The sequence below is a fragment of the Balaenoptera borealis genome (assembly GCF_965194805.1).
Source record: "Balaenoptera borealis genome assembly, chromosome: 16".
Taxonomy (NCBI): domain Eukaryota; kingdom Metazoa; phylum Chordata; class Mammalia; order Artiodactyla; family Balaenopteridae; genus Balaenoptera; species Balaenoptera borealis.
The window spans coordinates 10,104,364-10,128,510 of NC_138872.1; the positions used below are offsets into that span (position 1 = coordinate 10,104,364).

At 42.8% G+C, this 24,147-nt stretch overlaps 1 pseudogene across 1 annotated transcript; it reads left to right on the forward strand.

Moving 5' to 3' along the window:
* Positions 1-15,003: 15,003 nt before the first annotated feature.
* Positions 15,004-23,814, forward strand: LOC309614403 (serine/threonine-protein kinase pim-1 pseudogene; annotated as a pseudogene). Its single transcript has one exon. The product of its transcript is annotated as a serine/threonine-protein kinase pim-1 pseudogene (transcript).
* Positions 23,815-24,147: the final 333 nt, after the last annotated feature.

Consider the following 24,147-nt stretch of genomic DNA (forward strand, 5'->3'; position numbering starts at 1 on the left):
TCCAAAATAATCCAGATTTGAAAACCAGCTTTAATACTTCGTGGAGAAGCTACTTTCCCTCTCTGAGCCTCAGTTTGTTTATCTATAGAATGGGTGTAATAGTCATGCCCACCTTACAGGGTCATAGTGGGGGCATTCAGTAATTGGTAGCTGCCATGATGCTCACTGTTGTGATGATGATCATTATTATTACTTACTTTAATCTTTGTTTTGGGTGAAGTATATCTGGTGGGTTCTCTGGTATGGCACAGAGTCAGAAGCCTGAAATGAGGAAACCACTATTCCACAACTTCCTTGGACATCAGAAATCCTCACCTTTTCCTCTGGAAATATGAGTATGGATGACATGTCACATAGTAACAGGCTCCTGGTTTATAAGCTGCAACATCTACCTCCCTGTTTCCTAAGCAGTCCAGTGACCTCCAGATTTCATTTAAGTTTTCTATTATTTTCCTCTGAAAGGGACAATGGAGCTCTTGTTTGAACAGCTTTGGTGAGCCCAGAGGAAAAATTGGTCATTATGGGGAGCACAAAAGATTTGCTTTCCATACATTAGTTTGTCAATTGCTTTCTTAATGCAAAGTTGGGTAGGGGAGTATAGACAGTGAGGGTGAAAAATAGATTATTTTGAGTCCACAGCTGGATGTCAATATTTGACAGGGATAAATGGGATTTAATATCATGTCTTTGCAAAGATAAAGTCTGTGCAAGTAAGAAATCCTTAGTTGCCCATTCTCCCTTTGCACCGGCTTTTAACCATCACTGTGTTGTGTTTGGTTATGTTTATTAGGTCACGGGAAGGCAGAATTGAGAGACAGTACCGAGGAATTGGCTTTGTTGAGATGTCGGCTATTACTTTTGTCCCTTCAAAATAAAACATACACAATGAAATGAAAACCCTTGTGAGTTAAATCTGGAAAGTGCAGTAAGAAGCCGCACAACTGTAAATGGGGCATTCTCTAATGGGCTCAGGCACACAGTTTTTGGCTTTATCAACTTTTATATCAAAAAGAATAAGGCATCAAAAGTTGTGGTTTTATTCTTAGATTTTATATTTCTATTGAAAATAAAACAAAACGGGGGGGAAAAAAGCTGCCAGATAGATGCCTTGACTCTCTTCTGGAGAATAATTGTTCAAATGAATCCACTTTGAATGGTGACTAACATTCTATAATAATATAAGGGGGAAAATGATTGGTGCTTTTTCTTAAAAATTAATATTAACGCTATAAAAATAAGCTGATTTTATGTTACTTTTAACCAAATGCAGGTTGTAATGACAGCTCTGCATTAATTCTGAGGATGTCCTTAAGAATGAATAAAGTGTTTGTTCTTTTGTTTTGGGAGTTGGTTGACATTCCTGACAAAATTGTAGGTTAGTGTATGGTAGGACATTCTTTTTACATTCAACTTAGTGCTGGATAATAAAAGTCAGTCCGTTTTGGAAAAAAAAAAAATTATTCACAGGCTTAATTAGTTTTCCCAAAGGACTCTTGTGATCTTTTCATGTTGAAACTGTTCTCTTGCTACTGTCCTCAAGGTATGCCTCCTACAAGGGGAATGACTGAGTTCCCAAGAAGCTGGACCGAGAACGATTTTCTGTTTATTGACTTCAGCTTTCCTTTGATTCTCTCTATAAAATCAGAGTTCTGTTTTCTTAAAGAAAATAAGACGGTTTTCAATGATAGATTTCAATGAAATCTTTGAGAAATCCTGGCCTTTGAGGTCACACGTACCCAGGTTAGACCCCCACTGCCACGAGCTGTATGATGTTGCCCATGCCCTGCAACCTATCTGAGCCCCAGTTCTTCATCCATTCAAGAGAGATAATGATCAGAGGGCCGGTAGCCACTCCTGACCTTTACGTGGAAGGGGCTCAGGGCTGCCGTCTTGCTGCGGAGAGGATAAGTGGGTATTAGTGAATTTGTTTTGAAACTGTGTTTCCATAATAAACTCTCTATACTTAATTGTATTTGGAGTGGCTTGTGGGAAGGTAAAGTGGGAAAGGCCAGTTGAAACGGGGGAGCATGTGGTGAAGTCCCTCTAAGCTGCCCTTAATGCCGTTACTGACGTGGTGACAATTAGATGACCTGTACAAACCACCTGGCACATGACGATAACCGGTAGCCATCATTATTGATTACAATTTGATGGTACATTACATATTACTGTATATACAAATTAAGAATACCAAGTACAAATTGGTGTCGGGCTGTGTATAGATTGTTTTGAATAGATTAAAAATTCACATGTTGCTAAATCAAGAGGTACCCAAGAAACAGAAGGGAATGGATTCTCCCTTCTGACAGGTACCCACAGAAGCGCCAATTCTCCCAATCTCTTGTTTGTGTTTCCAGAGATAGTTGATGCATATATGATCTGATAGGTGTATGCATTTTTTCTCCTCTTTAATATACAAATAATAGCATATACTACAATTTCTGTACATATAAACAACAGACCTTGAAGCTCATTTCTTATCAGCATATAGTCTCTTCATTCTTGTACAAATGACCGTAATTTGTTTAGCCATCTCATATTGAGGGATATTTGCATTGTTTCCAATCTTGTGTTATTACAGATAATGCTACATTGACGAACACTTTTCATGTAAGGGATTAGGTATTTGCATATATGTAAGTATGTCTGTAGAGTTACTGGTTCAAAGGGCAAAAGAGTTTGTAAATTTAATTAATAGATATGAGAATGGCTGTTTCACCATATTCTTGCCCAGATAGTGCGTTATAAAACTTTCTGATCATTTGTCATCTGATGATCTCAGTATAGTTTATTTTGCATGCCTTTTTTTTTTTTTTTTTTTGGCCGTGCAGCACGTCTTGCAGGATCTTAGTTCCCCGACCAGGGATTGAATCCAGGGCCCCAGCAGTGGAAGTGCTGAGTCCTAACCACTGGACTCCCTAACCAACAGGGAATTCCCCGCATCCCTCTTATTATAAGAAAGATTGACCACTTCTCTTATGTCTAAAAGCCATTGAGATTTTCTTTTCTGTGGACAATTATCTATATATCCTTTGTCAATTTTTCTGTTGAACTCTTGACTTTTTTCTGATTGATTTATAGGGACTCTTTGTATTTTAGGGAAATTAGTACTTTGTTTTATGAGTTGCAGTTTCTTTCCCCCAGTTTCTTGCCTTTTGACTTTGCTAATGGTAGTTTTTGCTAAGCAAATATTTTTGGTTAGGAGTTTCTGAATAATGTGTCTTAGTAAAAAAGACCTCCTCACTCCAAGATTATGTTAAAATTCCCTGATAAGTTTATTCTAGTGCTTTTATGATTTTGTTTTTATATATTTAGATTTCTGATTCATTTTGAATTTATCCTTGGGTATGAGCCAAAGTACAGTTCCAACTTCACATTTTTTTCTAGATAGCCACCGTTTATTCTGCAATTCATCTTTCCCCCTACCGATTTGAAAGGCAGTCTTTATCAAATACTAAATTCCCACATGTTCTCGGACTTATTATACAGAATTTTGAGATTATCTTATAAAGTAATATGGCCAAGCAGGAGCATATGTATGTGTGTACTTTAACTCATTAACTTAAAATTGCAAAGGGAAACGGTGACTACTTGCCAAATCAGAATACATCAGAATCGAAAGGCTTTTAGGGAATTCCCCGGCAGTCCAGTGTTTAGAGATCAGTTCTTTCACTGCTGGGCTGGGTTCGATCCCTGGTTGGGGAGCTAAGATCCCACAAGCCACCTGGCATGGCCAAAAAAAAAAAAAAAGTGTTTTATATCCATTTTAGATGCGCGCACGTGTGTGTGTGTGTGCGCACGTGTGTGTGTGCGCACACACAGCGTTTCTGTGGCTGTGAGCTCACTATGGTGGTCTCATTTGTCTCACCAAGTCATTAGTTTAGGAATAGGTACGTGACACCACTTTGACCAAAAAGATGACGGAAATCTGCTGAGAGGGCTTCACCCTTGAATAGGGATGAAAGGCAGGGACTTTTTTTTTTTTGCCCTTGGTTATCACTGTCTCCCTGTGACTTCTAGAACTCTGCAGACATCCTGGGGCCATGAAGGAAGGCAGCCCAAGAAAATAAGCCAAGGATGGGAGAATGGAAAGAAGAAGAAGAAAGAAAAAAACCTGACTCCCAAATTAACTAACTAAATCACCACCACTAGAGACATCCTAATACCAAACTCCTTGATAGATGGTTAGTCAATGACGTTATTGTCCAAGCCCTGCTGAGTTGGGTTTTCCATTACTTGCAGCTAAAACTGACCTAACATTCCAGCTTCCCCATGATACTGAAAAATCTAGAACTTTCTCTTCCCCTCTTTTGAGCTGAACTGACCCTACCCTCTCTGTGAAGTCACTGAGTGTGGAACAGGGTGAGAAGGGAACTGTATTAAACTCAACAGTTCCAATAAAATTATAAAAACGCAGGGTACCTTTGGTATTCTTCAACCCAAATGTGTGTCAGCATCATGTGGCTTCTCAGAGAAAAAGCTATTTCTTTCCTTATAACAAACAATACTTCCCTGCTCCTAGTATATAATTTTATTATTTTTTTTCTCATTGCTTTAAAGATGATTTATTTAGAAATTGGCTAGAAATCACTCCAAGTGTCTTGAAGCTATTTTGCAGACATAGGGAGTTACTCTAAAGAGTATTGAAAGTTAAAGCAAAAAGGATTCTTTGAGATTCTCTAGAGCAGTAGTTTCAACCTTGCTGTACATGGAAATCAATTGGCGAATTTTTTAAAGAATACTAATGGCTGGGCCCTACCCCCAGAGATTCTGATTTTATTGTTCCAGGATGTTACCTAAGCACCAGGATTTTTTTTTAAGCCTCTCAAGTGTTTATCACTTTATTTTAATTTCATAATATTTTTCCTCAAACTTTTATTTAAAAAAAATTTTTTTAATTGCATGAATAGTAAAATGAGCTGTGTATCTTCTCCTAGATTGACTCATGGTTGACATTTGGCCATACTTGCTCTGAATAATTCACTTTTCAGATTCATTATAGTAAGTTTTATCCATTTTAATACATTTATAACAATAAAAATGAATCACCGAAAATAAATTAAAACTCTTGCCTTACGGTCTTTTCTCCTCCCAAAAACATTTATTTTTTACAAAAAATACATTGGCATCTTTCAAAATTTTTAAAGTATAAGAAGATGTACAGTGAAAGGCCTTCTTGCTTTTCTGTTCCCCTCCCTGGAAGAAACCAGCCTTCTCATCTCTTGTATGTCATTCTGGAGATATTTTATGCTCTCTTATTTTCACTTTGGAGCGAAATTTGTCCAGATCTCCTGTATTTTTCTAACACAAGATTACCTATTATCATTGTTATCGTCCAGAAGTACCTATTTCTTTAAAAAAAAAAATTTTTTTTTAATGGAAGAATTCCTTGCTGGTGGTTAAAAATTAATCAACTGCAGAAGGCCTAATGAAAGGCCATACCGCCCCACCCTGCCCCCAGTCCCATTCCTCAGAGGAAACCACTTTTAACTCTTTCTAGTTGGAGTTTTTCTAATTCTTATTCCAAATTCCAAATATTAGATTTACACCACTGGTTGTGGAGTTATCACCTGGAGAATTTCATCTCTTGACTTCCTGCAGAGAAGATTAAACCTTCTCTCCCTAGAGTCATTACCTACTCTTTCTCCCTTCCCCCTGTATAGATAAAGGTATATCAGGGTTTTTTTGTTTGTTCCTAAAGTAACCTTTTTGAAAGACAGATGCAAGATAACTATTTTCTGGCCGTTTAGGAGCCGAGGATGATTAGTATGTTAGTAGCCCTCTTTCAAATGTTTCTAATATTCCAGAATGCTTTGAAAATGTTCTTCTTATGCTTAAAAAATTTGGATAAATATATTGTTTGTTTGAGCTATAGTGATAACAAGCCAAATCTTAGCATATTCTTTATTTCTCTAGGACTTGAGAGATGACCCTCTTGGATTATCATTGAGTGTGGATTTATACCGTGGACTTCTGTGTTCTTGTAAATAGGTAGCCCTACAGATCAAAGTCTTAAGAGTTGTTATTATAGTCTTAAACACTATCTTTATTTATTCATTCAACAAATACCAGGAAGAGCCAGGAGCTCTTGATGCCAGGATAAGGAAGACTCAGCTGTTTAATGAGTACAGGGTTTTATTTTGGAGTAATGAAAATGTCCCGGAACTAGAGAGAGGTGGGTTGCACAACATTGTAAATGCGCTAAATACCTCTGGGGTGTTCACTTTAAAATGGTTAATTTTATGTTATGTACATTTCTCCTCAATTTAAAAAAATGGGGGGAGGGACAGTCCCATGGTAAGATAGGTTGGAAAAACATCCTATTGTGTAGCCCTTTTAGACCTGTACATTGTGTCTGTCATATCAAAGTATCTGAGAAATCCTGCAGCAAAGTTCCCCAACTTCCTCTACCCCAGGTTTGGAAGATAAGCTCATCCTAGAACTTCTTTCAATACCTTTTAACATTCTTTGGAAACCACTTTTAAGGAAATTTGTTTATTGACCTGGAAAGACGTTCATGATGATTTAGTACATTAGCAGTCACAAAATGGTTTGTGCCGTATGATCACTTTTTGGTGAACATATGTAAGTATATTTAGGCATAGAAAATACACGGACATCATTTATACCAACAGAAGTTATCTGTTTTATATTCTCACAAGTAAATTTCTTTTTCTTCTTTTTGTTTATCTGTATTTTAAAATGTGTCTACAAGAGTATGTATTTTTTAAGTAAAGTTCTTTTTTTTTTTTCAAGAAAAGAACTCTCCTTTTATCATTTACTTTTGCCCTCTCCTACCTGCAAAAATTCCTGATTTTCGCCCTTGCATCCTTACAGACTTTATAAATTGGACTCTGCATCCATTAACATGGCAGAGAGGGTGAAATTTCGCAATGTGAACACAGCTTCAGACTCTGGTCCTTTAGAGAAGCATGAATCTGCCTGTGCCATAGTTTTCCATTCTGTGAAGTGGATTCATCTCTTGGGTTGTTGTAGCTAGCAATTAATTAACGATTGCATAATCCAAATAAAACCAAGGGCTCCATTCAGCCCAGTCAATGCACAAAGGCACATTTAAAGAAGCATAATAAGGCAACAAAAATTAACTTACAAAGAATTCTTTTTTTTTTTCTATCTAAAAACAATTAAAAAGGGATCCATTTAAAGCCAGTAGCACTCATATTCCCTGTATTAGTTTCCTACTGTTGGCTATAACAAATTATCACAAACTTAGTAGATTGGAACAACAGAAGTCTATTCTCTTATGGTTCTAGAGACCAGAAGTCCAAAATTAGTCTCACTGGACTGTCAAAATGTAGCAGGGCTGGTTCTGTAATGGAAAGTGGGGTCCGGCTGCTCGCCTCTCTAAAGCCAATAAAGTGGCAAGGTTGGTGGAAAGTTTGCTTTATTTTGGATGTTAGCAACCGGGGGTGGGGGGTGGGGGCGGTGGGAGGGAGGACAGATGCCTGTCCAAAGGCTGACTCACACACACACACACACACACACACACACACACACACACACACACACACAATCAGGGGGCGAGAGCTTTTATAGATGGAGGGAGGGGACTCCATGCAGAAACAGCACAGTCAGCTCTGACCGTCATCTTGAAATTGGTCATCAGTGGTCTGACCAGCGTCATCTTGATTGTTTTAGGTACAGTTAATCTTCAGTTCCACGGTTGGTTTGTTCCCATTTCTTTGAGGCCAGTTCTCAGAACTGTGGCAGCTGATGTCATGGCTACAGTCTGGTCATCGTGTAGGTAACTTCTTCCACCTGTCAGGGGGTTTCAGTATCTATAAGACAGCTCACAGGATATGGCTCAGAATATTATCTCTAGCCCTTGAGAAGGAACTAAAGGTTCTTGACTCTGCTTAATGACTCAAGTATTATTATTTAGTCTTGTTGGACTGCTTTTCTTTGCTTCTGCATTTTCTTACTTCTCTGATTAAACTTATTCTTTGGCTAAAGTTTTTCCACAGACGAAAGACAGCCAGAGGACACTGGGGGGTAAGGACCATAGGGTCCTGCTACGTTTCAGTTCCTTCTAGAGGTTCTAGTAGAAAAGTTTTCCTTTGCCTCATCTAGTTTCTGAGGCGCCTGCATCCCTTGGCTCCTGGAACCTTCCTCTCATCACCCAACCTCTTGCGTCTGTTGTTACATCTCTCACCTCCTCCTTTGACTCGCTGCCTCCCTCTTCTAAGGACCCTTGTGATTGTAATCAGTCCACCTGGATAATCCAGGATCATCTTTGATTTTCTAAAGATTCTTAATTTAAGCATCTCTGCAAAGTCCCTTTTGCCATGTAAGGTAATATGCCCACAGGTCTCAGGGATTAAGATGTGGACGTCTTTGGGGGGTGGTATTATTCAGCCTACCACGGGCCCTATCATTTCTTTGGAGCCTTCGGCTCTACCACAGCCTGTAAACATCTTCCCCACATGCTGCTCTTCTTTCTTCCCAAACGATCCACTGAGACTTCTGCCCTCGTCCACCTGTCTTTTCTGGAGCTCTTTTTCCAGCAGAGGACCTGGCAGATTCAGGCCCGTCCTTCCACCCTGATCCTCCCTTACCACAGTGCACACAGCCCACTGCGGGGTATGGTTGTCTTCTTGATCCAGCAGCTTTTCTTACAGAAAATTCTGATTACAATAGTAATTCAGTTGTCTGGTGCTAAGTCATTCATTACGTTCTCCATCTGTGATCCTGAGCCCTTTATTATGTATTGGTTATATTACTGATTAAGAATCCAAACGCAAGGCTTCCCTGGTGGTGCAGTGGTTGAGAATCCGCCTGCCAATGCAGGGGACATGGGTTCGATCCCTGGTCCCGGAAGATCCCATATGCCATGGAGCAACTAAGCCTGTGTGCCACAACTACTGAGCCTGTGCTCTAGAGCCAGCGAGCCACAACTACTGAAGCCCACGCGCCTAGAGCCCGCGCTCTGCAACAAGAGAAGCTACCGCAATGAGAAGCCTGTGCACCGCAACAAAGACCCATCGCAGCCAAAAATAAATAAATTTATTTAAAAAAAAAGAATCCAAACGCAGAAGTACACTGATTATTTATTAGTCATTGTGATGCTGCTGATGTCCTAAGTTTCCATCCTGTGGTAGGATAAATAGTGGTTGAGTGCACCGAAGCTACACTCTCTGCGTTCAAATTCCACCTCCCCCACTTCCCAGCTGTGTGAGCTCCGTTATCCTCTCAATGCCTCAGTTTCCTCACCTGCTAAAAGACTATCCAAAAAATATCTGCTTGTGTTGAAGAATAAATAAAAGAAAGTATGTACTGTGTCTGGCACATAGGAGGTCCACAGCATCTTTTAATTCCCTTCTCCTTAGAGATCAAATGTGACATATCAGGCCGAACTTTCCCCTTATAGTACTGGCAGCTGGTCCCAAACTGTGAGATAATAGTATTACTTCCATTTTCACAGATGAAAAGGCTCGTGATGATTTACCCAAAATAGTAAGCAGTGAGTGAAGAACTTACCTAGGGCAAAAATTAAATGTGTGTACATACATATATATGTATGTATGTATATATGCGTATATGTCTAAGGTTGGGGAAAAATAAACCCCAGAAAAGTATATGACAAAAAAAAAGAGAAAGAAATGACAAACACTGTTAAAAGTGATGTATAGTCACAATTTTTAAAAAAATTAAGTACAGGGAGTTCCCTGGTGGCCTAGTGGTTAGGACTCTGTGCTCTCACTGCCATGGCCTGGGTTCAATCCCTGGTCGGGGAACAGAGGTCCTGCGAGCCGTGCGGAATGGCCAAAAAAAAAAAAAAAAAAATTTAGTACCAAAAAGTACCCCCCCAAATGAAAAGCTTCCACCTAGCGATAACCACTATTAGCATTTCAGCAGCCTCCAACTATATATTTCTCTGAGCATATGTGTGCCATTTTGATGGATATATTTTGTGTATACATTCTGCTCTGCCATCTGTACCTATAAATTTCAGCGATATGCCATGAGCATTTTTTATGAATCTCTTTTATCTTTATTTTTTTTCGTTTACAGACTAATAGCTGTCCTTTTTCAGCTTTCTATTTTGAAGTTAATTATAGATCACAAGAAGTGTAAACATAGTCCAGAAGCGTCATTGGTACCCATCCCTCAGTTCCCCGCAATGGTGCCCACATAACTACAGCACATTATCAAACCCAGGATCGTGCCAAGTTGATTGGCACAATCAATTCAGAAGACGACAGACCTTACTCAGATGTCACCGCTTTTTACATGCACTTGTTTTTGTTTTTTAATTTGTCTCTAGGTGTAGATCTATGACATTTTATCTCTACTTGCCCTTTTTAAAAATGCAATCAATACAGAAACATAAAGTACAGAATATTCAAACCTACTGTGATGTTTGGGATATTTTCCCCAGGTTGTTCTCAGTGTATACCCTGTTTTGTTGGGGTTTTTTTGTTTTTCTTTAAACAACAGCAAAAAGGATCTTCTGAGCTATATATATTTTTTTAATTTGCATTTTAAAAAAATCATGGACATCTTTCCATGTCAGAACAAAATCAGGTCTGCTGCAGTGTGAATGTTTTTAGGTTAAAACATCTGCATGGTGGTTGTAGATTTCCCATGGAAGTGGTAACCCAGTTTATGCCCAGGCTCTAAATCTCTTTGGAAAACATGATGGGCCCCACCTGTCAGAATTTCAGAACCTGAGCCTTGGCACTTCCCAAGCTGGGTCCATCCCTTCCCTGGCACAGAGGAGAGGAACTGCTTCCCCTTAGAGCCGGCAGGCCCCTGGGTACATCTTCCAGTCGTCCTGGCTGTGTGTGTCGCTCCCACACCTGCTCAGACCTGAATTACTATTACCATTTCCTAAACATTTTAATGAGACCTCCACCTTAACAACTCCCAGCAAAATCATTCTGGGGACCCACTCTTCCCCCACACCAGGGCAGCTCATTCCAGGATGGTTGTGAACGGTTCCATTTCTGCTTTTATGCATTTGGCATAAACATTTCTTGCAGCTCATAAACACCTTGGCCATTTTACCAGTTTCAGGGAAGATGTTTATGACCCAAATATGAAAACTTGGTGAGAATTAACGCTTCGGCAAACGGGCTGTGTTATTCTTGGCAAGAAATATCTTCTAAAGAAGACCCAAAGCAGGCAGGGCCCGGGTGTGAAAATACATGTGTTGGCGACACACTTATGCTTAAAATTCGAAAGATCGGCTATGATTCAAACTCTTTACTGCTGTTCAGTAACGGGGCAACTTTGTGGTTTCTAATTGTTATCAGCTTCCTGTTTGGGTGTTTTTATAGCATTATTATGTTGCCAAGTGAATGAGGCAAAATAAAATAGGAAAAGAGATGTTGGACCAGGAGGTTAATAAAAATCCATTTTGTCACTCGACAGCCTCCCCCAGAGCGGCTTCCTTTTCCAAGGCCCTGTGAGGCTCTTTGTATTGACAGATGCCATTTGCCCATTTACGACGTGATAATAAAAACCTTCAGCCTTATTCAGTGTTATGCTTTTCCTCCCCTGACAGGAGGGCACCAAATGGCTTGGAATCAGCAGGCGTATTTTCATTAAAGATGATAACTTTACATGAACCACATTCAAAAGACGCTTCAGAAAAGTAGCAGAATTTGGTCAGGGAAAGAAAGATCTGTAGGAACAGGCTAACACTCGGAGGGACTCAGAAATAGCTGTATTTGTAAAATGACCTGGATTTTACACAAGTAAAGACTATCTAACAAGCATAGGTGAATGCTGAACTACAAAATACAAAATCATGCATTGCTCTTCTTAAACATGAGGCTCTGCTCATTTTTGCCGTCGTGTTATGTGTATGAAATAAGACATTTAAGCAATAGTTGCCTAACTAATATCAACTTGTAATCCATTTTCTACTATCTTATGCAAAAACTTTTTCTTTCCTTTTCTGTCATTAATTCGTACCTGGTATTTGGCACGGAAGATAATTGAAAATGCAGTTCAAAGGTTTCGTGGTTTTTTATTCCACAAATTTACATTTCATAAATTTTCATTGAGCTCAATCATTTTCAAACTAAAACATTTTTTAGCCATCAGAGCTATATAGAGCTTTTTTCTCAATACATATTATCATTGGTGCTTCTCAGTCACTGATTCAAACCATAAATTAATTAAACCCACTAGTTTCAAACTAGGCCATATGAGACAGTTGGGACTCAAATTGTTCTGTCCTATATATGTCATAAACCATAAATGAGAATTGTTGGTAGATGACAGATGTCTTTTAAAGAACATGAGCAGGTTTCTCCAGTGTGTTTTAACATTAACCCTCTAGAGGCTAGGCACATTTTTTTTTTTTTTAATTATTTTTATTTATTTATTTATTTATTTATTTATGGCTGTGCTGGGTCTTCGTTTCTGTGCAAGGGCTTTCTCCAGTTGCGGCAAGTGGGGGCCACTCTTCATCGCGATGCGCGGGCCTCTCACTATCACGGCTTCTCTTGTTGTGGAGCATAGGCTCCAGATGCACAGGCTCAGTAATTGTGGCTCACGGGCCTAGCTGCTCTGCGGCATGTGGGATCCTCCCAGACCAGGGCTCGAACCCGTGTCCCCTGCATTGGCAGGCAGATTCTCAACCACTGCGCCACCAGGGAAGCCCTAGGCACATATTTTTATAGACCACCAACTCTTGTGTATCTTTCCTGAAATGTTCCATCTACAAATAAACCTGTTATGTTAAATATGAGACATGTCCTTGGTTGAAAAGCACAAATGTGGTGGATCATATTCTCCATATTCTGTCATTTGTGGTTTTTTTCCTTAACCATAAATATGGATCAGTAATTTGGATCAACCTCAGCCTTTTAAAAAAATATGTTGGTTTCTATTATTTGGAATAATAATAATGGCTAAAATTATTGAGCATGTGCTGCGTGACAAGCCTAGTTCTAAACCCTATCGGAGCATTAACTCAGTTCGTCCTCACCACACACCAATAAGTATTCTGAATATCCTTGTTCTACAAATGGGGAAATTGAGAAACTAAGCAGTCAAGTGGCTGAGAAATAATTAACGATGGTCCTATTTTTTTTTAACTTTCTTTTTTCATCTTTATTGGAGTATAATTGCTTTACAGTGTTGTGTTAGTTTCTGCTGTACGATGGTCCTATTAATGGAAAGGTTGTTTCCAGTTTTTTCTATCACACTGCAGTGGTGACGGTCCTTGTACATCTATTTTTACACACCCCTGTCATGATTTTTGTAGGCTTACATGCTAGGTATAGAGTTGCTGCATCTATGGCCAGGCACCTTTTTCTTTTTTTTTTTTTTGTAGTCATTAACTCAGTTTTTTTGTTTTGTTTTGTTTTGTTTTTAACTTTGGGTTTATTTATTTATTTATTTATTTATTTATTTATTTAATTTATGGCTGTGTTGGGTCTTCGTTTCTGTGCGAGGGCTTTCTCTCTAGTTGCAGCAAGTGGGGGCCACTCTTCATCGCGGTGCGCGGGCCTCTCATTATTGCGGCCTCTCTTGTTGTGGAGCACAGGCTCCAGACGCGCAGGCTCAGTAGTTGTGGCTCACGGGCGTAGTTGCTCCGCGGCATGTGGGATCTTCCCAGACCAGGGCTCGAACCCGTGTGCCCTGCCTTGGCAGGCAGATTCTCAACCACTGCGCCACCAGGGAAGCCCCAGGCACCTTTTTCATATTGAAAAGTGTTACTGCCAAATTATCTAGGCTTAGTATTTATTCTTCCTGTGTTGGGCAGGCTGTTTTTAGCTAAAGTCGTCATTTCTTTAGATAGATGATGGATGGATAGATGGATGGATGGATGATGGTCAGATAGACAGAACCCATTTTCTAAGAGGTTTGAATGAATAACATTTTATGCTGCCCTCACCACCCCCAGTCACCAAATGAGGAGTGTGGCCTAAAAGATTTGGATAGTTTTCCCAAAATTATGGGGAAACTATTTGTAGAGTACAAATCTCTTTCTCATTTCACCTCCACTTTGTTAACAAGTTCCAGAAACCAGAAAAATTCAGTTGCTGTCATAAATTCATTCTGAGAGGCAACACACATGCCAAACGGCAAATCTCGGCAGTGGCCCACACTACAAACAAGGAGAGCCTCCCTAAATTTCAAGCAGGAGTTGTTCCCCAGAAAAACACTTGGTCATCAACATTCCTGGTCCCTCCCCCGCCCCTTTCTCAATGAACACAGAGCAGAGGCAAACTGCTTTTACTTCAAAAAAGCAGATCGATCTGAAATACAACAAGGCCTTCAAAATTCACAGTTCAACGCTCATAAAATCTGATAGTGAGCAAGGCGGCTTAGAGCGTCTGCACACCTTCATCCTCAATGAGACAGAAACTCACTCTAGCAATTCCCCATGACTTGTCATCTGTGAGCTGGAAGATCAAAGGCTCGACTCCAGGACGGGAAATGGGGAGAATTAGTGTCCCACTAGGAGCCTCTCGCCGCCACGGTAAGACTGGTGGTTCTTCTTTAGGATCATGAGCTATTTGGCTCTTAATTTGGGGTTTCATTAAGGGCACATCCACACTTGAATGAAGGGAATGGAAGGTTGCTGTTTCTTTTGAAGTCCAGCTGTTGTTAGAATTGTGATTCAGAACGATTCAGATTTGCAAAGCCCATGGCTCGGTGCCCGGCACACAGCAAACACTTGGTAACTTTGGCCATTATTATTATTTTTTATTTATTTATTTATTTATTTATTTTTGGCTGTGTTGGGTCTTCGTTTCTGTGCGAGGGCTTTCTCTAGTTGCGGCAAGCGGGGGCCACTCTTCATCGCGATGCGCGGGCCTCTCACTATCGTGGCCTCTCTTGTTGCAGAGCACAGGCTCCAGACGCACAGGCTCAGTAGTTGTGGCTCACGGGCCTAGTCGCTCCGCGGCATGTGGGATCTTCCCAGACCAGGGCGCGAACCCGTGTCCCCTGCATTAGCAGGCAGATTCTCAACCACTGCGCCACCAGGGAAGCCCCGGCCATTATTTATTTATTTTTTTTTTAATATTAACATGACTTGATGGCAAAATTATCTGCAAGGTTCAAATAAAGTGATCTTATCCTACTTTGATGAAGCGCTTCGGAAATTTCTAGAATGGAATCTGGCCTATACAGGATCTCGACAAACTTTTGCTATATGAAATGGAGCTGGTTCCCTACACCCTCACCCTACACCCCTGTGAGAAGGTGGCTGAGGCTCAGGGAGCTGACATCCCTTGCCTGAGCTGGGATGTGAACCCAGGTCTTTAGAAGCTTGCCCTGCCTTTACTCTCTTCTTCACACCTAAATCTGCATGGCTGAGCAATTGAATTAGCTGAGGTTTCTGTACCCTTTCTAGTGCAGCCAGTGAGTAGAAGAGATTGTTCTGCACATGTCAGTGACAGCCAAGCTTATCCTGTGGAAACCCACAGACTTTGGAGCCCCATATACTTGGGCTCCATCTCCAACCCTGACACTGTAGCTGTGTGATCCTGGGCAAATCACTTTACCTCTCTGAGCCTCAGTGGCCTCATATGCAAAATGGAGATAATGGTACACACATTTCAGGATCCTTGGAGGATTAAATAAAATAATATCTGTAAAGAATCTACATCCTGTTGGATGTGGAGACACAGCTCTCTCTAAGCGACCAGGCTTCCCAAAGATGCGCACATCCTAAGCCCCAGAACCTGTGACTATGTTATGTTTGTTACCCGGCAAAGGGGAATTAAGGTAGCAGAAGGAATTAAGTTTACTACTTAGCTGACCTTGGGATGGAGAGATGATGCTGGATTAATCCAGTGGGCCCAATGTCACCACAAGAGTTTGTTCGTTTGTTTGGTATATACCAGGGGTCAGCAATTTTTTCTGTAAAGGGTCAGATAGTAAATATTTTAGACTTTGTGAGTCAAGAGGCAATGTCCTCAACTCCTCAAGCAACCATTCTTGCCAAAAGCCTGAAGTCGTATTTTACACTTTACATTTTGAAATGTAAAAACCATTCTCAGCTCACCGGCTGAACTAAATCCAACAGGGGGCCTGATTTGGCCGCTGGGCTCCGGTTCACTGACACGTGGTATCTGTGCATGTATATATTTTATTTCCAGAAAAGGCTAATGCTGTATATATAGATAGATTTTTATCTGGTTTTAATTTTTTTTTAATAAATTTATTTATTTATTTTTGGCTGCATTGGGTCTTCGCTGCTGCGTGCAGGCTTTCTCTAGTTGTGGCGAGCGGTGGCTTCTCTCGTTGCGGAGCACAGGCTCTAGGCGTGCGGGCTTCTCATTGCGGTGGCTTCTCTTGTGGAGCATGGGCTCTAGGTGTGAGGGCTTCAGTAGTTGTGGCACATGGGCTCAGTAGTTGTGGCTCGCGGGCTCTAGAGCACAGGCTCAGCAGCTGTGGCGCACGGGCTTAGTTGCTCCGCGGCATGTGGGATCTTCCCGGACCAGGGATCGAACCCATGTCCCCTGCATTGGCAGGTGGATTCTTAACCACTGCGCCACCAGGGAAGTCCCTTATCTTTAAAACATAAAGATAAAGATATGTTTTTAAAACATATCATTTATGATGAATATCTCCTTAGAATAAGTTATTTAACAATTCCTGTTTTACAACTGCATATTTTCTCTTAAGAACTATAGTGTTCATTTTAACCTCACTCTATTTTTTAACTACTATAAATAATGTCATGCTAACCACCTTTGAACATAAATCTTTGTCCATATCTGTGATTATTTCAGAGGATTATTTCCCAGAAGTAGAATTACTGCTACTTTATCCTTTTAGACAAAGCCTTTGAAAAAGTCAGTGGAATGAGGTGTGATTTTGGCAAAGAGAACAAGCCCTTAATATGGTAAAGAGGGACTTCCCTGGTGGTCCAGTGGTAAAGAGTTTGCCCCCCAATGCAGGGGATGCGGGTTCGATCCCTGGTCGGGGAACTAAGATCCCACATGCCACGGGGCAACTAAGCCTGCATGCCACAACTGCTGAGCTCTTGCGCCTCAACAGAGCCTGTGTGCCGCAAACTACAGAGCCCACGCGCCCTGAAGCCTGCATGCCACAACTAGAGAGAGAAAACCCTCGCACCACAACTAGAGAGAAGCCCGCGTGCCACAACAAAGAGCCCACGCCGCAACAAAAGATCCCGCATGCCGCAACTAAGCCCCGAAGCAGCCAAAAAAATAATAATAAATTAAAAATAAATTAAAAAAAAAAAAATATATATATATGGAAAAGAGAGTGGGGGAAAAGAAAAGAATTAGTTGACAAGGGTCTGGTTCTCCAGACAATGCCAGGTTCCAATCCTGGCCTACTAGCTGTGTGACCTGGTGCCTGCTACTTAACATCTCTGGGCCTCAATTGCCTCATCTGTAAAATGGGGGTGAAAATAGAATCCACCTTCCTGACTACATGAGATCACACACACACCTGGCCCACAGTAACTGCTCAATAAATAATAGTTTTGATCATTATTATTACCCCAACTGCAACTCATTTTTAACAAGATCCTGGGAGGAACCTGAATCTACAGTGTTTCACTGACCCTTAGCACCCTGATTTTAACTCTAAAATTTAAATTCAAAAACAAGAAAAAAGCCAATAATACTCTTGCTGCTAATGCCTAAGGATCCTCCAGTGTCAACAGACCCATTACATACTGGGTTTATCTGCACACGAGGTACTAGTCCAGCACCTGTGGGAGTCTGGACAAGATGCTGAGCAAGTTGGGAATCTGGGCCTTGGTTTCCCCATTTAGGAAGTGGGAGTTGATCATGCCTCTCCTACCTGACTTATGAGGATAAAATGAAATAATTAGTTTGACAATCAACTAAGGAAAAACAAGTCACGTTTCTAGCACAGGAAGTACAGGTCCCTTAGCACCAGACAGATTTTGTAATTTAAAATGTTTCTGGGTAATTTCCAGTGGTTAGGACTCTGTGCTTTCAGTGCCAAGGACCAGGGTTTAGTCCCTGGTCAGGCAACTAGGATCCTGCAAGCCATGCAGTGTGGTCAAAAAAAAAAAAAAGTTTCCATTTAGAAATGTAATATAGTGCATGCTGGATCTATTCGTAGGGGATCTGGAACAGCTCGTTGTCATGAAACACATTGATATATCTGTAGCAAAAAAAAAAGTATATGAATATTCACACAAATAGTCTTGCATCAATTCAGGTCAAGTTTTGCCACCAAATGAGTTAATATCAGGTGAGCTTTAGCTACCAAATGAGTTTTTAAAAGTTCAATTTTCTGAGCTTTTTGCCTTTAAGTAACGCTCTTATAAGTATATTACATAGGGTGTCTCCTTCAGTATGCATGATAAGCTTATGAGACAGATACTGTTACTGTGCCCATTTTACAGATAGGAAAACTGAAGCCCAGAGAAGGCGAGCAACTTGCCCAGGGCCACACAGCTGGTAAATGGCAGAGCTGGGATCCAAATGCAGGAAGCCTAGAGCAGAGCAGTTCTTAACCTGTGCCTTAAGGATAGATTTTATGGAGTTTGTGAGCCTGGTTGGGGGCGGGCGGGGAATTATATTTATTTTCACTGCCTTCTAACTAAAATTTAGCATTCCTTCGATTATGAATGTAGACAGCAAGCCACAGCAGCATGAACAATACCCATGAGTGCTGCCAATAGGAATCACAGATATTGCTTATTGCAGGGGCAGCAGACATCTCAAGATAGCAGTTATTCTCATCACTACTTTGAAGTTACAGGAGTTCTTAGAATCACCACTAGATATTGTCAGTAAATGAACTAATAAAGAAGCACATATGTTACTATGTGACAAAGTTTTTAAAAATATTTCAATAGTTGTATTTCAGTATAATTGTTTTCCCTTGTGTTTTTATCAGTATTTATGCATTTAAAAAGCGTGACGTTGGGAAGGGGTCCAGGGGCTTCACCAGACTTTCAGAGGAGTCCAGAACCCAGAAAAGGCTGAGAATGCTTGGCCTAAAGCTATGCTTTAACCACTACACCCTGCAGAGTTAACGCGCATGTGCATTGAAAAAAATGAGGAGGAGAGGGAGGAGGGACCAAAGGTGTTATCGATCATGTCCGGGTGGTGGGATAAAGGCTGACTTCCTTTGTGTTATGCGCGTTTGTGTTTCTGAAATCATACAGTGAGCATGTTTGACTTCACCATTCAGGAGGGAACTCAGATATTTAAAGAAACAGAGCATTTTCTTTCGGCCCATAAGACATCCCTACCAGATACCAGTTAGTACTGCTCAGACCCTGACAAAGTAAACCCTAAATTAAAGCTGTTGTTGAGATCAGACTTTAAGGGATTTAATGAGAGCCGGTTGATCACATTTCTCAAATTTTAACTTTGAAAGAACAAAAGGTCCATTCCTGCCTCCCAGACAGACAACCAGTGATTGGGAGAGTCCAAAGCCCAGGTGCCTTGGGATGTGCCCACACCACGAAAAGAAGGTCCTATTTTTGCCCTGACTCGACTCTAGCACTTCACAGAAACAACTATTGCTGAAGCAAAGATCGCTAATGATAACGTCTTCCTCTCGCCGCTGCCCTGTGAGTTAGCAGGGTGAGCCCAGGGTCTCTGGTGCCTTTCATTCTTCATCTCATGCTTCTGAGTCTCAACCGTCATTCAGTTCTGCGTTGGCAGTTATTGTGGTCGTGGCTGAATCAGACAGGAGGGAGAATGAGCGGGAGCCACCTGCCCAGGTGGTGGGTCCTCAGACCAGGGTGGGGAGAGAAGAGAGCGCTGGAGGAAAAGCAGAGAAGCCGAGACAGACTGTATCCCTGTGCAGGTTAGTGATCCATCCTACTAGGCTTCAAGGGGGACTTGAACCTGGAATTTCTGAATCCTATCTGGCTCTCAGAGAATAAAATCAAAGCATCATGGTGGGGTTTACAGGCTCAACGTCACCAGCGGAAGGACCATGACCAAAACCCACAGCCCACATCTGCTGCCCACACACAGCCTGTACCAGATAACCCTCACCTGCCCACCAGTTTCCAACCCCATCCTCTTCACTCCTAAAGCAACTGGAAAACACTTGTTTATAGCATTCACACTGCAACTCAGTTACCTGCCTTAGTACCTCTCTGTCCGGCTTCCCCACCAAGCTGTCTACTCCTTGAGGGCACAGGCTGTATTTGGGGGGAGTTTATTACCATGGATAGGAGCATGGATTGGAATTCTGCCTCAGCCACTTCCTGGTTATGTGATCTTGGGGAAGTCACTTCTCTCTAAGCCTTTGTTTTTTCATCTGTAAAATGGGTAGTCAGTGATTCAACTAAAAAGTATAAGGGCTAACTGTGTGCTAGGAACTCTTCTAGATGCTGGAAATTTAGAACGTGACAAAAACCACAGTCCAGCTGAAGCATGTGTTCTAGCTGGAATAGGTGTGAGAGGAGGTGACAGGTATAAACAAGCAAATAAATTCAGTAATAACAGTAGGCACCTCATGTGGGTTATTAAGAGGATTACTTGAGATGAGGCCTTTAAAGTGTTCAGCTAAGGCCTGACTCATAATAAATGCCAACAGATGACAGTGCTGATTATTTTCTCCAGGAAAGCATTCTTGACCCCGCTAAAACCGGCACTCCCACCCCGCCCACCCCAGGCCTGGCTACCGGCCCTTTGTCTTGACTCTGACAGCACATCTGCACAGCTTGATCATGGCATTTACTACATTATACAATCATATTCTCTTAGATGCATATGGTTCCACATTGACCTCACCTACTTGAAACATGTACAGTGGATTTTTACTTGTATTTATATCTTCAGCATCTCACATGGTGCCTGGCCCACGGTTGGGACCAAATAAATGCTTGTTAGATCAATCAGAGATCAAACCTAAAGAAAACCCCAAGGCCTCAAATGGCATTTAAAAAAAACTCGTCTCAGGGCTTCCCTGGTGGTCCAGTGGTCAAGACTCCACACTTCCACTGCAGGGGGTGCAGGTTCCATCTCTGGTCGTGGAACTAACATCCCACATGCCCCATGGTGCAGCTACAAAAAAATTAAGATTTAAATTTAAAAAAACTTGTCTCAGACTTGCTCTGAAAAAGTCCTGTTAGGAACCAACCTCCAGATGGCCTCTGGTGGTCCTTACCTCCTCATCTATGTTCTTGTGTCACCAATAGAAGATTGAGGAAATGACAATGTGTACATTCCCAGGTAAGGTCATAGGAGACATTGTAGCTTCTGCGTTGCTCTCTCTTGGATCACCTGGTCTGGGGGAAGCCAGCTGCCGTGCTGTGAGGACACATGAGAACTCTATGGAGACGCCCACATGACGAGGAACTGAGGCCTCCCGCCAATACCCAGAACCCACTTGCCAGTCATATGAGTGCGCCATCTTGGAAATAGTTTTGTCAGCCCCAGTCAAGCCTTCATTGGACCCCAACCCTGGCCAACAATTTGTCTACAACTTCACCCAGCTAAGCCATTCCTGAATTCATAGGAGACCCACAACATTTTTAAAAGAAATGTATTGGCATAAACACAACCAGCTCTGGACTGAAACGAGCAGAGACAGTACAAAAGGAAAAGAGGCCTTTGAACCCTCAAACTTCTGCAGGCAGGAAGCAGGCTGCAAAACTACTCAGCTGCAAACAGGATCTGCATCTCTTGGGAAAAGAAGAATGACTCAGAGAATAGATCCCTGAGTCCAGAGGGTAGATCCAAGACATGTAATCACTCCCTCCAGGTCACAGAGCTAATAATGGTAGAGGCAGATTTCAAACTGAAGCAGTCTGGCTCTAGAGTCCATGCCTCTCTCCTCTGCATTACACCATGTCTCTAATGCATGGTTGCATGGATAGGTAGATAGTATGATTTTGGTTCACTGAATTAACATTTTAAAATAGCAAGTGGTGCTCATGTAAGTGCACAAAGAGAATTCCAGACACCAATGACCAGGCATGTATTGATCTGATGATTGACGATCTTCATGACATTCACTCAAAGAATGATACAGCCTCTGATCCTGAGCCTTTTCTTTTTACACAAAGAAAAATATTAAGGGGACTTCCCTAGTGGCACAGTGGATAAGACTCCACGCTCCCAATGCAGGGGGCCAGGGTTCAATCCCTGGTCAGGGAGCTGGATCCCACAGGCATGTCACAACTAAGAATTCACATGCCGCAACTAAGGAGCCCACCTGCCGCAACTAAGACCCAGCACAACCTGCAGCCTCAGCCCCAGCCGTAGGCACAGCCACCGGCACGACCCCAGCCCCAGCTCCTGCTGCAGCTCCTCCAGACTCCGTCCCTACACCGACATCCTGGAGGTTGGGATGCTCTTGTCCAAAACCAACTCTCTTGCCCACCTGCGTGCCGCGCCCTGCAACGACCTGCACACCACCAGGATGGCGCCCGGCAAGGAGAAGACTCCCCTGGAGTCACAGTACCAGGTGGGCCCGCTCCTGGGCAGCGGCGGCTTCGGCTCGGTCTACTCCGGCATCCGTGTCGCCGACCACTTGCCAGTGGCCATCAAGCATGTGGAGAAGGACCGTATTTCAGACTGGGGAGAGCTGCCTAATGGCACCCGAGTGCCCATGGAAGTGGTTCTGCTGAAGAAGGTGAGCTCGGGCTTCCCCAGCGTCATTAGGCTCCTGGACTGGTTCAAGAGGCCCAGCAGTTTCATCCTGATCCTGGAGAGGCCTGAGCCAGCGCAAGAACTCTTAGACTTTATCACGGAAAGGGGGGCCCTGCAGGCGGAGCTGGCCTGCAGCTTCTTCTGGCAGGTGCTGGAGGCCGCGCGGCACTGCCACAGCTGCGGGGTGCTTCACCGCGACAGCAAGGATGAGAACATCCTTATCGACCTCAGTCGCGGTGAGCTCAAACTCGTCGACTTCAGGTCGGGGGCGCTGCTCGAGGACACCGTCTACACGGACTTCGATGGGACCCGAGTGTATAGTCCTCCAGAGTGGATCCGCTACCATCGCTACCATGGCAAGTCAGCAGCCGTCTGGTTTCTGGGGATCCTGCTGTACGATATGGTCTGCGGAGATATTCCCTTTGAGCACGGTGAGGAGATCATCAGGGGCCAAGTTTTCTTCAGGCAGAGGGTCTCTTCAGAGTGTCAACATCTCATTAGATGGTGCTTGGCCCTGAGACCATCAGATCGGCCATCGTTCAAAGAAATCCAGAACCATCCATGGATACAAGATGTCCTCCTGCCCCAGGAAACTGCTGAGATCCATCTCCACAGCCTGTTGCCAGGGCCCAGCAGACAGCTTCTCGGGCAGGTTCTCCCCTCTCTGTCAGATGCTCAAGGGAGGGGAAGTGTCTGTTTCCAGCTTCCCAAGTACCAGTGACACTTCTCTCCAAGCAGGACAGTGCTTGATACAGGAACAACATTTACAATTCATTCCAGACCCCAGGCCCTGGAGGCCGCCTCCCAAAGAGAGGAAGAGACTCCACTCCAGCCGTCCTAGGCCTCAACTCCTCCCATGGAAGCTCTCCTTCTCATCGGTGTCCAGCACTGCTGGACTTTGCAAAATCCCAGGGATGGCGGGGTGGGGTGGGAGTGGGTCAGAATCCAGCCATAGGAACTCTTCCCTTCCTCAGGAGTTCTGCTGAGGGCTTCCCTGGTGGCGCAGTGGTTAAGAATCCGCCTGCCAATGCAGGGGACACGGGTTCGAGCCCTGGTCCGGGAAGATCCCACATGCCACGGAGCAGCTGAGCCTGTGCGCCACAACTACTGAGCCTGTGCTCTAGAGCCCGCGAGCCACAACTACTGAGCCCGCGGGCCACACCTACTAAAGCCCGCGTGCCTAGAGCCCGTGCTCCGTAACAAGAGGAGCCACGGCAATGAGAAGCCCGCGCACCCCAACGAAGAGTAGCCCCCGGTCACCATAACTAGAGAAAGCCCGCGTGCAGCAACGAAGACCCAACACAGCCAAAAATAAATAAATAAATAAATAAATAAATTTTTTATTTTTAAAAAGAGTTCTGCTGAATGCCGTGATGGGTCAGGTAGGGGGAAATTGGGTTGGGGTGAGATAGGACCAGCACCATTTTAAGTCCCTGTCACCTCTTCCAACTCTTCTGAGTGCCTCTGTAGGGACTCCGGCTGTGCTGGGAGAAGTACTTGAACTTGCCTCCTTTACGTTCTGCTTCTCCAAAAATCTGCCTGGGTTTGGTTCCGTCTCTTTCCCCCCCACCCCGTCTCCCCATCC